We start from the raw sequence: 14293 nt of genomic DNA, 5'->3' as shown, positions 1-14293 counted from the left end.
GCTAACTTTTAAGTACATGTAGAAGTTTAAAAGGTTACTACTAATCCAGATCTTTGCTTTCAAAACATCTGCCTATGTTTACATTATTATGAATATTTTTCTTACATACAACATTTTTTCCTTTAAAAATTAAGCACTTTAATCCTTTCATTGCTTAAAGATTTTATGGTATAAGGACATATGTTTATGAGGAAATTAATTGCAAATAGTTCAGATATTTGCTTTTATCTCGGTATTATTTTCAATGGAGCCCATATTAATTTAGAATTTCTAGTGATATGGATGGAACATTAATTGCACCGTCCATGAGAACAGCATGGATAGAATTTTAAAATGCTTTAGGGACATTTTGTTGGCTCAGTCAGTAGAGCATGCAACTAACTCTTCTTGATTTTGAGGTTGTGAGTTCAAGCCCCACGTTGGGCAAGGAGCCTACTTAAAAAAAGTAAGAATTTTAAAATGCTTTAATATGAATAAAATGTCTTTAGAATTTATTCCATTTTAAAGTCACTCTTTTTCTGATTACAAAGCAATATAGCTTGAAATATTACAAACAAAAGGAAAAAAATACTCTAAATTCTATGATCCAGAAAAGTAATAATTGTTTATTTTTGTATATGTTATTTTTTTAAAAGATTTTATTTATTTAAGAGAGAGAGAGCATGAACAGGGGAGGGGCAGGGGGGAGAGGGAGAAGCAGACTCCCCGCTGAGCAGGGAGCCCAATCCGGGGCTCAATCCCAGGACTCTGGGATCATGACCCAAGCCAAAGGCAGGTGCTTAACCAACCGAACCACCCAGGTGCCCCTGTATATGTTATTTTAACTTTCAAAATAGACGTTCATAGATGATCTGTTTGCATATATGTGTGTATGCTAATTTCAGTTTTAAGATACTTAAAAAAACATATCTTTTAGGAACCTCCATTTTTAGTACTTTGCTAGCAGACTCCTTAAATTGTAATGAAAAGTTGTAAGATTTTTTTACATTATTTTAGAATATAAAATTTTGACTAACACTGGGTGTCACTCCAATGAATTCAAACTAGTGATAGTTATTACACTTAAAGAAATTGCCCTATAACCTCTATCTTACTACAGTTCCATTTTCATGGTGACAAACCCCAATCCAGTGAACAAGGAAACACTCTGTTTCTGTTTTAACCTACAAAGTAGGGGCCATAGAGGAATGCTGGCTTGAGTTGTTCTTGTCAGACTGATCCTCCTAAATATAACAAAGATAAACTCTAAGTGAAAGATAAAGAACAAATAACCTGAAGACATTGGCATTGGAGAATGATGAAAGTAAGCAGATTCTAGAGGGCAATTGACATTTGTAAGAAGAGAGGTACTCAGAATTATATAGTCACAGTTTCTGGCATAAGGGCAGGCCTCAATTTGCTCCCTGCAAGTTGGCAAAAAATCATACAAAACATGTTTTTTGGCTTCAAGTTTTTCTGGCTTGAAGAGTAAGAGAACGGAGTTTGGGATAAGTACTATTGCTAGAAAGTAAAAGGGAAGTCAAAGGAAAGAGGGAGCCAGAGAAGGGAGTCTTTTAAATTCTTTTTATAAATCTCTTGTTGACTCCTTAACAGTGCCTGAATGGGACAAACTTCAGGAAGTCAAGCCCTGTCTGAAAGAACTAACCTGATATTTGAGCCCAATCAATTCAGTTGCATGCAAACCAAACAAAACAAAACAAAAAACCCCTAACATTCTTTAGGCATTGAAAGTATGAAAATGCGGGGCGCCTGGGTGGCGCAGTCGTTAAGCGTCTGCCTTCGGCTCAGGGCATGATCCCAGCGTTCTGGGATTGAGCCCCACATCAGGCTCCTCCGCTAGGAGCCTGCTTCTTCCTCTCCCACTCCCCCTGCTTGTGTTCCTTCTCTCGCTGGCTGTCTCTCTCTGTCAAATTAAGAAATAAAATCTTTAAAAAAAAAAGTAAGTATGAAAATGTAACTCATTTTTGAGAGAAAAAACAATCAACAGAGATCAACTCAGAAATGCCCCGATGTTGGAATTAGCAGACAAAGACTGAAAGTGATTATTATCTATGTATTCAAGGACGTAAAAGAAAATATATGCATCATGAATTAAAAACATGAAATGTAGCAGAGAAATAGAACTATAAAAAAGAAACAAAGGGAAATTCCAGAACTAAAAATAAAATAAAAATTCACCAGATGAACTTAACAGCAGAATGCAGATGACAAAACAGAGTCATCAATCTTGAAGATAAGTCAAGAGAACCTGAATCTAATCTTAAGGACACAAAGAATGTTGAAATGAAAATAAAGAAGACCTCAAGGACCATATCAAAAAGTCTAAGATAGGGTACCTGGGTGGCTCAGTCAGTAAAGCGTCTGCCTTCAGCTGAGGTCATGATTGAGTCCCATGAGCATTTCCTTGCTCAGTGGGGAGCCTCCTTCTCCCTCTGCCTGCTGCTCCCCCTGCTTGTTCTCTTACTCTCTCTCTCATAAATAAATAAAATCTTAAAAAAAAAAAGTCCAAGATATATGTAATTAGAGTCCCAGAAGAAGATGAGAGAGAGGAAGAATGGGCAGAAACAGTATCTAAGGAAAACATGGCTGAATATTTACCAAATTTGGTGAAAAATATAAATTTACACATTCAAGAAGCACAACCAACACAAATAGTAGGATAAATACAAAGAAAACTACACTGTTGTAAAGAATTGACTGGCCTTTGTCCCTAGTTCCTAGGAGATAAGCTCTAAATCTTTGGAATTTCTTGGAGTGACAGGAATATCTTTGTTATTTATGATGGGAGCCTGGGACCATACCTGAGTTTACACTAATGAGATGACTCAGAATGGGGGCTGGCCACACTAGAATGACTAACCATGTAATTTACAGAGCTGGGACTTTGAGTTAGGTGATGTGAGCCCAACATCTGGAGAGGGCAGGGTAGATTGGAAATTGAATATAATCATGTGGCCAATGATTCAATCACTCATGCTTATGTAATGAAACTCCAGTAAAAACTCTGGGGACTAAGGTGAGATTCCCTGATTGGTAATTAGAAATAGTGTACCTGGGAGGTGAGGTATTCAGAGGACACAAAAACTTTGCTTTGGGGATCCTCTGAGACCTTACTCTTTGGGTCTCTTCACCTGGTTAGTCCTGATTTATATCCTTTCTAATAAAACTGCAATTATATAGTGCTTTCCTGAGTTCTATGAGTCATTCTAGTGAATTATAGAATTTTAGGGGGTAGTGGGAACCCTTGAATTTATAGCTAGTTATTCAGAAGCATTGGTGGCTAGGAAACCTGTAATTGTAGCTAATTTCTGAAGTGAGGGGAGGATTGTGCCCTTAACTTGTGAAATTTGACCTAAGTCTGGCTAGTTACCATCAGAGTTGCATTACACACACCTAGGTACATTATCATCAAATTTCAGAAAAGCAAAAATATTTTGAAAGCTGTTAGAAAAAAATGATGCATTGCATACAAGGGAACTATGATTTGAATGATTATCAACTTCTCACCATAAGAACAATAGAGACCAGAAGACAGTGGAACATCATTAAAGTACTGGAGGGGAGAGGGGAACAAAATCATATCAACTCAGAATTTCTACATCCAGTGAAAGTGATCTTACAAGAATAAAGGTGAAATAAAATACATCTTCAGTTAGAGAAAACTAAAAGGATATGTTGACAGTGGGCATGCTCTACAAGAAATATTAAGGAAGGGGGTGCCTGGATGGCACAGCAGTTGAGCGTCTGCCTTTGGCTCAGGGCGTGATCCCGGCATTATGGGATCTAGCCCCATGTCAGGCTCCTCCACTATGATCTGCTTCTTCCTTTCCCACTCCCCCTGCTTGTGTTCCCTCTCTCGCTGGCTGTCTCTATCTCTGTCGAATAAATAAATAAAATCTTAAAAAAAAAAAGAAATATTAAGGAAAGAATAGTCCAAGATGGTGGAGGAGTAGGAGACCTTAGTTCTGTCTGGTCCCAGAAATTCAGCTAGATGGTTATCAAATCTGAACACACAGATAGTTATCAAATTCTGAACACCTGAAAACTCACCTGGAGACCTAAGAAAAGAATTGCCACAATCCTACAAATACTAAAGCAACCACTTCCTGCAAGAACCACAATATGGGAAAACTCACCTCAAAAAAGAGAACAAGAGGTAGTACTGACTGTCAGGTACCTAATCAGTATGGACATAAGTAAGATGTCAGAGCTCGAGTTCAGAGTAATGATTATAAACATACTAGCTGGGCTTGAAAATGCATGGAAGACACTAGTGAATCCATTTCTAGAGAAATAAAAGAATTAAAACCTAATAAAGTTGAAATTAAAAAGGCTATTAATGAGATGCAATAAAAAAGGGGAGGCTCTAACTGCTGGGATAAATGAGGCAAAAGAGAAAATTAATGATATAGAAGACAAAATGACTACTAGATCACGAGAGGAGAATTGGAGAGATAAGTGATACCATAAAGCGAAAGAATATTAAAATAATTGGGATCCCAGACAAGAGGAAAGAACAAGAGAGGCAGAAGGTATACTGGAGCAAATTATAGCTGAGATCTTCCCTAATCTGGGAAAGGAAATAGACATTCAAGTCCAGGAGGCACAGAGAACCCCTCCCTTAATATCAATAAAAATAGGTTAATACCTTGACATACAATAGTGAAGCTTGCAAATCTCAGAGACAAAGAGAAAATCCTGAAAGCAGCTCAGGACAAGAGGTCCATAACCTAGAAGGGTGGAAACATTAGAATGGCAGCAGACCTATCCACAGAGACTTGGCAGGCCAGAAAAGACTGGCATGATATATTCAGGTGCTAAATGAGAAAAATATGCAGCTAAGAATACTTTATCCAGCAAGGCTGCCATTCAAAATAGAAGGAGAGATAGAGAACTTCCAGGACAAAGAGAAACTAAAAGAATTTGTGATCATTACACCAGCCCTGCAAGAAATATTAAAGGGGTTCCTTTAAGTGAAGAGAGACCCTAAAGTAACATAGACCAGAAAGGAACAGAGACAATATAAAGTAACAGTGACTTTAGGTAATAAAATGGCACTAAATTCATATCTTTCAGTAATTACTCTGAATGTAAGCAGTCTAAATGTCCCAATCAAAAGACACAGAGTATCAGATTGGATAAAAAAGCAAGACCCATTGATATGCTGTCTGCAAAAGACTCATTTGAGACCCAAAGACATCTCCAGATTGAAAATGAGAGGATGGAGAACTATTTATCATGCTAATGGACACCAAAAGAAAGCTGGGGTGGCAATCCTTTTATTAGACTAATTAGATTTTAAACCAAAGACTGAATTTAGAGATGAGGAAAGACACTATGTCATAATTAAAGGGTCTGTCCAACAAGAAGATCTAACAATTGTAAATATTTATGTCCCTAACATGGGAGCAGCCAATTATATAAACTAATTAATAACAATTAAAAAACAGATCAATAATAATACAATAATAGTAGGGGACTTTAACTCCCCATTCACTGCAATGGACAGATCATCTAAGCAAAAGATCAACAAGAAAGCAAGGGTTTTGAATAACACACTGGACCAGATGGACCTCACAGATATATTCAGAGCATTCCATCCTAAAGAAGCAGAATACTCATTCTTATCCAGTGCACATGGAACATTCTCCAGAGCAGATCACAACCTGGGTCACAAATTAGGTCTCAACCGGTACCAAAAATTAGGATCATTTCCTGCATATTTTCAGATCACAATGCTTTGAAACTTGAACTAAATCACAAGAGGGAATTTGGAAAGAACTCAAATACATGGAGGTTAAAGAGCATCTTACTGAAGAATGAATGGGTCAACCAGGAAATTAAAGAAGAATTTAAAAAATTAATGGAAACAAATGAAAATGAAAACAGAACTGTTCAAAACCTTTGGGATGCAGCGAAGGCAGTCCTAAGAGGGAAGTATATAATAATAGAAGCCTTTCTCATGAAACAAGAAAGTTCTCAAATATACAGCCTAACCTTACATCTAAAGGAGCTGGAGAAAAAACAGCAAATAAAGCCTAAATCCAACAGGAGAAGAGAATTAATAAAGATTAGAGCAGAAATCAATGAAATAGAAACCAAAAGAACAATAGAACAGATGAATGAAACTAGGAGCTGGTTCTTTGAAAGAATTAATATGATTGATAAACCTCTGGCTGGATTTATCCAGAGGAAAAGAGGAAAGGACCCAAATTAATAAAATAATGAATGAAAACAACACCAAAGAAATACAAACAATTGAACATATTATGAACAACTATATGCCAACAAATTAGGCAATCTGGAAGAAATAGATGCATTCCTAGAGACCTATAAACTACCAAAACTGAGCCAGGAAGAAATAGAAAACCTGAACAGACCCATAGCCAGCAAGGAAATTGAAGCAGTAACCAAAAATCTCCCGACAAACAAGAGCTCAGGGCCAGATGGCTTCCCGGGAGAATGCTACCAAACATTTAAAGATGAATACCTATTCTTCTGAAGCTGTTTCAAAAAACAGAAATGGAAGGAAAACTTCTAGACTCTTCCTGAGGCCAATATTACCTTGATCCCCAAATCAAAGACCCCACCAAAAAGGGGAATTACAGATCAATATCCCTGATGAGCATGCATACCAAATTCTCACCAAGATACTAGCTAATAGGATCCAACAGTACATTAGAAGGATTATTCACCACAACCAAGTGGGATTTATTCCTGGGCTGCAAGGGTGGTTCAACATCTGCAAATCAATCAATGTGATATATTACATGAATAAAAGAAAGGACAAGAACCATATGATCCTCTCACTAGATGCAGAAAAAGCATTTGACAAAGTACAGCATCCTTTCTTGATTAAAACACTTTACAGTATAGGGATAGAGGGAACATACCTCAATATCATAATAGCCATTTATGAAAAGCCCACAGTGAATATCGTTCTCAATGGGGAAAAACTGAGAGCTTTTCCCCTAAGGTCAGGAACATGGCAGGGATGTCCACTTTCACCACTGTTGTTCAACATAGTACTAGAAGTTCTAGCCTCAGCAATCAGACAACAAAAAGTAATAAAAGGCATCTGAATTGACAAGAAGTCAAACTCTCACTCTTTGCAGATAATATGATACTTTATGTGGAAAACCCAAAAGACTCCACCCCAAAAGTAAAACTCATACAGAAATTCAGCAAAGTGGCAGGACATAAAATCAGTGCACAGAAATCAGCTGCATTTCTATACACTAACAATGAGAGAGAAGAAAGAGAAATGAAGAAGTCAATCCCATTTACAATTGCACCCAAAACCATAAGATACCTAAGAATAAACCTAACCAAAGAGGCAAAGGATCTGTACTCAGAAAACTGTAGAACACTCATGAAAGAAATTGAGGAAGACACAAAGAAATGGAAAAGCATTCCATGCTCATGGATTAGCATTAACAAATATTGTTAAAATGTCTATGCTTCCTAAGCAATCTATACATTCAATGTAATCCCTATTAAAATACCATCAACTTTTTCACAGAGCTGGAACAAATAATCCTAAAATTTGTATGGAAACAGAAAAGACCCTGAACAGCCCGAGGAATGCTGGAAAAGAAAACCAAAGCTGGTGGCATCACAATTCTGGATTTCAAGCTCAATTACAAAGCTGTAATCATCAAAGACAGTATGGTACTGGCACAAACACAGACACATAGATCAATGGAACAGAATAGAGAATCCAGAAATGGACCTTCAACTCTGTGGCCAATGAATCTTTGACAAAGCAGGAAAGAATATCCAGTGGAGAAAAGATAGTCTCCTCAACAAATGGTGTTGGAAAATTGGACAGCCACATGTAGAAGAATGAAACTGGACCATTTCCTTACACCATACACAAAAATAGACTCAAAATGGATGAAAGACTTAAATGTGAAACAGGAATTTATGAAAATCCTAGAGGAGAACACAGGCAGCCACCTCTGTGACCTCAGCCACAGCAACTTCTTACTGGACATGTCTCCAAAGGCAAGGAAATAAAGACAAAAATGAACTATTGGGACTTCATCCAGATAATAAGCTTTTGCACAGCAAAGAAAACAGTTGACAAAACCAAAACACAACTGACAGAATTGGAGAAGATATTTGCAAATGTCTTATCAGATAAAGGGCTAGTATCCAAAATCTATAAAGAACTTACCAAACTCAATACCCAAAGAATGAATAATCCAGTCAAGAAATGGGCAGAAGACATGAACAGGTATTTCTACAAAGAAGACATACAAATGGCCAACAGACACATGAAAAAGTGCTGAATATAACTCGGCATCAGGGAAATACAAATCAAAACCACAATGAGATACCACCTCATACCGGTCAGAATGGCTAAAATTAACAAGTAAGGAAATGTCAGATGTTGGAAAGGATGCAGAGAAAGGGGAACCCTCTTACACTGATGGTGGGAATGCAAGCTGGTGCAGCCACTCTGGAAATCATTATGGAGTTTCCTCAAAAAGTTGAAAATAGAGCTTCCCTCTGACCCAGCAATCGCACTACTAGGTATTTACCCCAAAGATACAAATGTAGTGATATGAAGGGGCACCTGCACCCAGTGTTTATAGCAGCAATGACCACAATAGCCAAACTATGGAAAGAGCCCAGATGTCCATAGACAGATGAATGGATAAAGAAGATGTGGTGTATATATATACAGTGCAATATTACTCTGCCATCAAAAAAATGTGAAATCTTGTCATTTACAATGATGTGGATGGAACTAGAAGATATGCTAAGCGAAATAAGATGATCAGAGAAACACAATTATCATATGATCTCACTTATATGTGGAAATTAAAAAAAAAAACAGAGGATCATAGGGGAAGGGAGGGAAAAATAAAATGAGACAAAATCAGAGAGGGAGACAAACCATAAGAGACTCTTAATTGGAGGAAACAAACTGAGGGTTGCTGGAGGAGAGAGGGGTGGGGGGATGGGGTAACTGGGTGATGGACATTAAGGAGATCACGTGATATAATGAGTACTGGGTATTATATAAAACCGATAAATCCCTGAACTCTACCTCTGAAACTAACATGACACTATATGTTAATTGATTAAATTTAAATTTAAAAATTTGAAAAAATAAATATTAAGGAAGTCCTTCAGGGTAAAGAGAAATAAAAACAGATGGAAATTCAGATCTTGGAGAGGGAGGGGGAATAAAGAGCATTGGAAATTAAAACAATGTATCATCTAATGTGTGTAGATGTAATACCTTTGACGACTTGAGCAAAAAGATGCAAAAGTGAGTAAATGAACTCATAGTTTGCAAGATATCTACATTTTACATGAATAAATTCAACATTAACCCAACTTTCCTGTGAAACTTTAAGAACATATCTTGTGATCCTTAAAGCAACCACTATAAAATAATGCAAAGGTAAAATTAGGATCCTGGAATACATGATATTTATACACTTTCTATGTTTCAGCTAAACTAAAGACAAACCTAAGATACACTTTTATTTCTTATTCTTCTTAAACAATGTCAACAAAATATTTTCTACTAATTTTTTGACAGGCGTAAGGATTAATGATCTTTTTTCAACTTCACTCTTGAGCTTTTTCTTTTTCTCTTGTCTCCAGAGACAACATTTTGTTCATCTTTGTCTCTGTGTTCCTGAAAAAATTATGCCTCTCTCCCTTCAATTAGTCACAGTCAAGGAGTGCTTGTTTTCTCTTCAGGGTGCTTATTTGTTTCAACTTCATTTCCTGCTCTTTCTCCCCAAGGTCATTGAATCACTTTTGATAAATACATTGTTATTAAGGTTTACTAGAAGCAATTGCAATTGTAGATGTTTTAAATTAATGTCTTTCATTATAATGAGTCAGAAAATCAATGAATTGAAAAATTATTCTTTTTGTAGGTATTCAGCATTAGTCAGTCACCATGTCCCTGCTGTGTGTGGTGTGTTCTTCTAAATTCTGTTTGGTGTGATGATGGCAGTGTTTCTTGGAGAAGCATGCTATATAAAGGAGAAATGGGATAAACACAAGTGTGACAGAACTGCAACTAAGTGATTGGAAGGTAGGAAGAAGCACAGTGGGGTGAGGGGAATGAATAGGCTACTGGCCTGACTCAACCAGGCAATCTTCCCAGGCAGCGCTGGAGTTCTGAAAGACTTAGGTGTGCCTTGTGGAAGGCTGACAAATCTTCCTACATGGATGGAATATTATGGTTATGAAGGAGAGATCAGCTAAAAATACTTGAGTGCCCATTGTATTATAAGCCAGTCACTAGAGAAACATGAAATAAAGATAGTATTTTTATAAACTAGTAGGGAAGATTACACATTTTCATAGAAAAAAAGAAGACATAGGTAATACAGGTGCCAAATACAAATATGAATAGATGCCAAGTAATGTAGGGAAAATGATCACCTAATTGCAGAAGTAAGACTGAACTAAGTAGAAGGGACTTTGAAGTAGGTTAAGACCCAAAGTGACAGAAAGGGAGAGATGCTTTCAATCCAGATCAGAGATGGAGTCTCTGGATGATGGGCATATGCTAGCAAAAGGATGATCATGATAGGATGGTGATGAATATACTGCTGGTAGTAACGGTGATTTTAATTACAATAATACATGGCTGGGAAAACATATCTGCTTAGTTAGAGGTTTTATTTTAGACATAATGATAAATTAGATGGATTAGTTAACTTGACATTACAGATACTGACTGTTTAAACTTCTGCATGAATTTATCATAACTATTTTAAAATGTGTGTTTTTGAGTTTCACCACTGCACCTTCTTTTTGCCAGATGAAAAATAATATTTCAAGACCCAATTCTCCTAGCCTTCTCTAAAGTGTTTGACTGACTGTAGTCTTCTGGTTCTTGAATTATATCCTCTGTTTTAGTCTGTTTGGGCTGCTATAACAAAATACAAAAGACTAGGTAATTTATAAACAACAGAAGCTTATTTCTTACAGTTCTGAAGACTGGAAATCCAAGATCAGGGTGCCAACATAGTTGGGTTCTAGTGAACGCTCTCTTCTGGGTTGCAGACTGCCTGATTCTTAACTGTGTCCTCACGTGGCGGAGGGCCCTGGGATCTCTCTGGATCCTGTTTTTTAAAACACTAATCCCATTCATAAGGGTTCCACCCTCATGATTTAAGTACTCCTCCAAAGCCGTAGTTCCTAATGCCATCACCTTTAGGGGGTTAGGTCTTCAACATATGAATTTTGGGAGGGACACAGACATTTAGACCATAGCATCCTCCCTTTGGTTCTGTGACATTATGCTACCCTTCCTTCATTGATTCCATTTGCAGTTCATGGACCCCTAAATTTAGGCACAGTTCTCCATCTGCATCCCAGCTGTATTTTATCATTGTATATTCTCAAAGCAGTAATTAATTTTCTGTCAAAATAGAGACCTCTCAACTTCGTTGTATTTCTACCTAAATGTTAGATACTCCAGAAAATTCAAAATCAATTCTAATGCAATAAATACTAAATCAAATCTATCCTCCCCACTAATCATTTTCCTTTCCATCTTTCATATTTGTTATTGTCACCCCCATAAGCAGGTAAGCTAAAAACATAAGTTCTCTTTTATTTCCATTTCAAATTATTGTGACCAGTCAGCCAGCTTTGCCTTTCTGTATTTGAAATATATCATTCTGTACTATCCTAACACTTATTATGCATTATTCCATAGTAGAAAACAATATACCTAACATATATATGTTAGAAACCGTAATCATAAATGACTAGTGAATCCACCATTCATTGAAGCTCTTTATACATTCTTTCTAGATCTCATTCCTTTGTATACCCAAAACTAACCATTCTTCTGAATTTCATACTAACCACTTTCTTACTATTAAAATTATTTTATCATATATATGTATTTGTAAAGAACATATGGTTTCATTTTGCTTGTCTTTGAAATTTATAAAAATGGTATTTTCTGGAAATTGCTTTTTTTCATCTATAAAGAGTATGGCTGTAGTCTATTCATTTTCTTTCTTTTTTTTTTAAAGATTTTATTTATTTATTTGAAAGAGCATGACAGAGAGAGGAAGAGAGGGGCAGAGGAAGAGAGAGAAATAGACTACCCCCTGAGCAGGGTATCCAATGTGGGGCTCGATCCCAGGACCCTGGGATCATGCCCTGAGTGGAAGGCAGATGCTTAACCAACTGAGCCACCCAGGCACCCCTGGAGTCCATCCATTTTCGCTACTGAATAACATCCCAGGATGAGAACATATAACAGTTAATTTATCTATTCTCCTGTTAATGGTCATTTTGATTGTTTCCACATTTTCTGCTTTTATGAACGGTGCTAAGAACGTTCCATTCTAGGGCATGTCTCCTAGTGCCCACGTGTAAGACTTTCTTCAAGATATACTCCTGGAGTGAAAAGACATTGCAAGTTTTGTGCTTGTTCAAACTTAGAAGATAGTACCAATTTGTGTTCTAGACTAATTGAACAAATTTATGTTCCTCTTAGCTGTGTAAGAGTTCTTGTTGCTACATGTGATAGTTAACTATATGAGTAAACTTGATTGGGACATTGGGTACCCAGATATTTGGTCAAATGGAATTTCTGGGTGAGTCTGTTAGGGTGTTCTTAGATGAGATAAGCATTTGAATTGGTAAACTGACCAGAGAAGGTTGCCTTCTCCACAGTGGGTGGAGATCCCTTGGGAGCCTAAATAGAACAAAAAGGCCCAGTGAGGGAGAATTTGCTCTCTCTGCTTGACTTATTGAGATGACACATCGGTTTTTTTCTTTCCCTTGGACTGGGACTTACCCACATTGGCTCTTCTGGTTCTCAGGCTTTTGGACTTGGACTGAAACTACGTCACCAGATTTCCTGGGTCACCAGCTTGTAGACAGAAGGTCATGAGACTTCCCAGCCTCAATAATCACATGAGCTAATTCCTTATAATAAATCTCTTTAAATATGTAAAGTTATACACACACATACATATTTCTTTTTTCCCATGTTTTGCTAGAGGACCCTGACTAAGGTACTTTATATGCTTACCAGTACTTGATGTTGCTAGACTACTTTAGGTTCTATAGGTATTAGTTCATATCTGATTATGGTCTTAATTTGCACTTTCCTGCTTGTGTTGAGGTTATGAATATATTTATGCATTCATTCATTATGCTTTCTTATTGATGAAATGCCTCTTTAAGCCTTTTGCTTAGTTTTCTATTATGGTATTTGTGCTTTTCTTGTTGATTTCATGGAAGACTCTTAGATCTTGGATCTTATTTCTAATCTATTTGTGGTTATATGTACTGTAATTATCTTCTCCCAGATTATAGTTATCTTTTATTTTTTCTTATGATGTCTTGTGATTAACAGAACAGAAATTTTAATGTAGTTAAATGTATTATTTTTTTATGGTTAGCACTACTTGTATTTTGTGTAAGAAATCCTTGCTAACCTCAAGATCAGAAAGATATTCTTCTGAATTTCTCTTAAGTTAGAATGCTTTGCTTTTCACATTTAAGTTCTTAATTTACCTGGGATTGATTTTTGTGATAGAATGAAGTAGGGCTCCACTTTTATTTTTTTCCATATGGATAACCAATGGTCCTAGCCTTTTTTATTGAAAAAGCCACTGTTTTCCTACAGATCTACAAAACTGATTTTGTTACATACACAGTCTCCATAAATGTGTAGGATCTGTTTTGAGGCTCTCTAATCTACTTCACTGGTTGATTTATTTATTCCTGAGCCAATAACACCCTGTTTAATTACTAGTGAATTTCTCTCCTTCTTGTGGTTCTTTAGGAAAATCTTCGTTATCTTGGATCTTTACATTATCATACAACTTTCAGAATAACTTTTCATTAACCCTGTTAATTTTGATTGAAATTTTATATATTACTCTGGGAAGATGGATATCTTTATACATCATATATTAGCATCATTTTAATTTAGATTTGTTAATGTCTTTCAGTCAAATTTTTAAAAATTTCCATAAGTGATTTATATGCCCTTGTTAAATTTATTTCTAAATACCTTATATTTTTGTTGCTATTGTAAATAACACCTGTTTTCTAATTTATGTTTTCTGTGCGTTGCTCATATATTGAGATGCATTGGATTTTTGTAGATTGATCCTATATTTAGCAACCTTATAAAACCTTACAAAGCTCTCTTGTTAATTTGTCTGTGGATATAATTTATTTTATTATTTTTTAAACAAACACTTACATACAGCATGCTTACTATGTGCTAAGCACTGTTCCAAATGCTTTATAAATATTTATTTAATTACCTAAA

General features: G+C 36.2%; 1 long non-coding RNA gene across 2 annotated transcripts in view; it reads left to right on the top strand.

Moving 5' to 3' along the window:
- Positions 1–14293, top strand: part of LOC105238063 — a 45105-nt gene that overhangs the window by 14450 nt on the left and 16362 nt on the right. The gene's annotated exons all lie outside the window — the stretch shown is intronic.

Source organism: Ailuropoda melanoleuca, chromosome 1, assembly GCF_002007445.2.
Source record: "Ailuropoda melanoleuca isolate Jingjing chromosome 1, ASM200744v2, whole genome shotgun sequence".
NCBI classification, from domain to species: Eukaryota; Metazoa; Chordata; class Mammalia; order Carnivora; family Ursidae; genus Ailuropoda; species Ailuropoda melanoleuca.
This window is presented reverse-complemented; position numbering and strand designations above follow the sequence as displayed.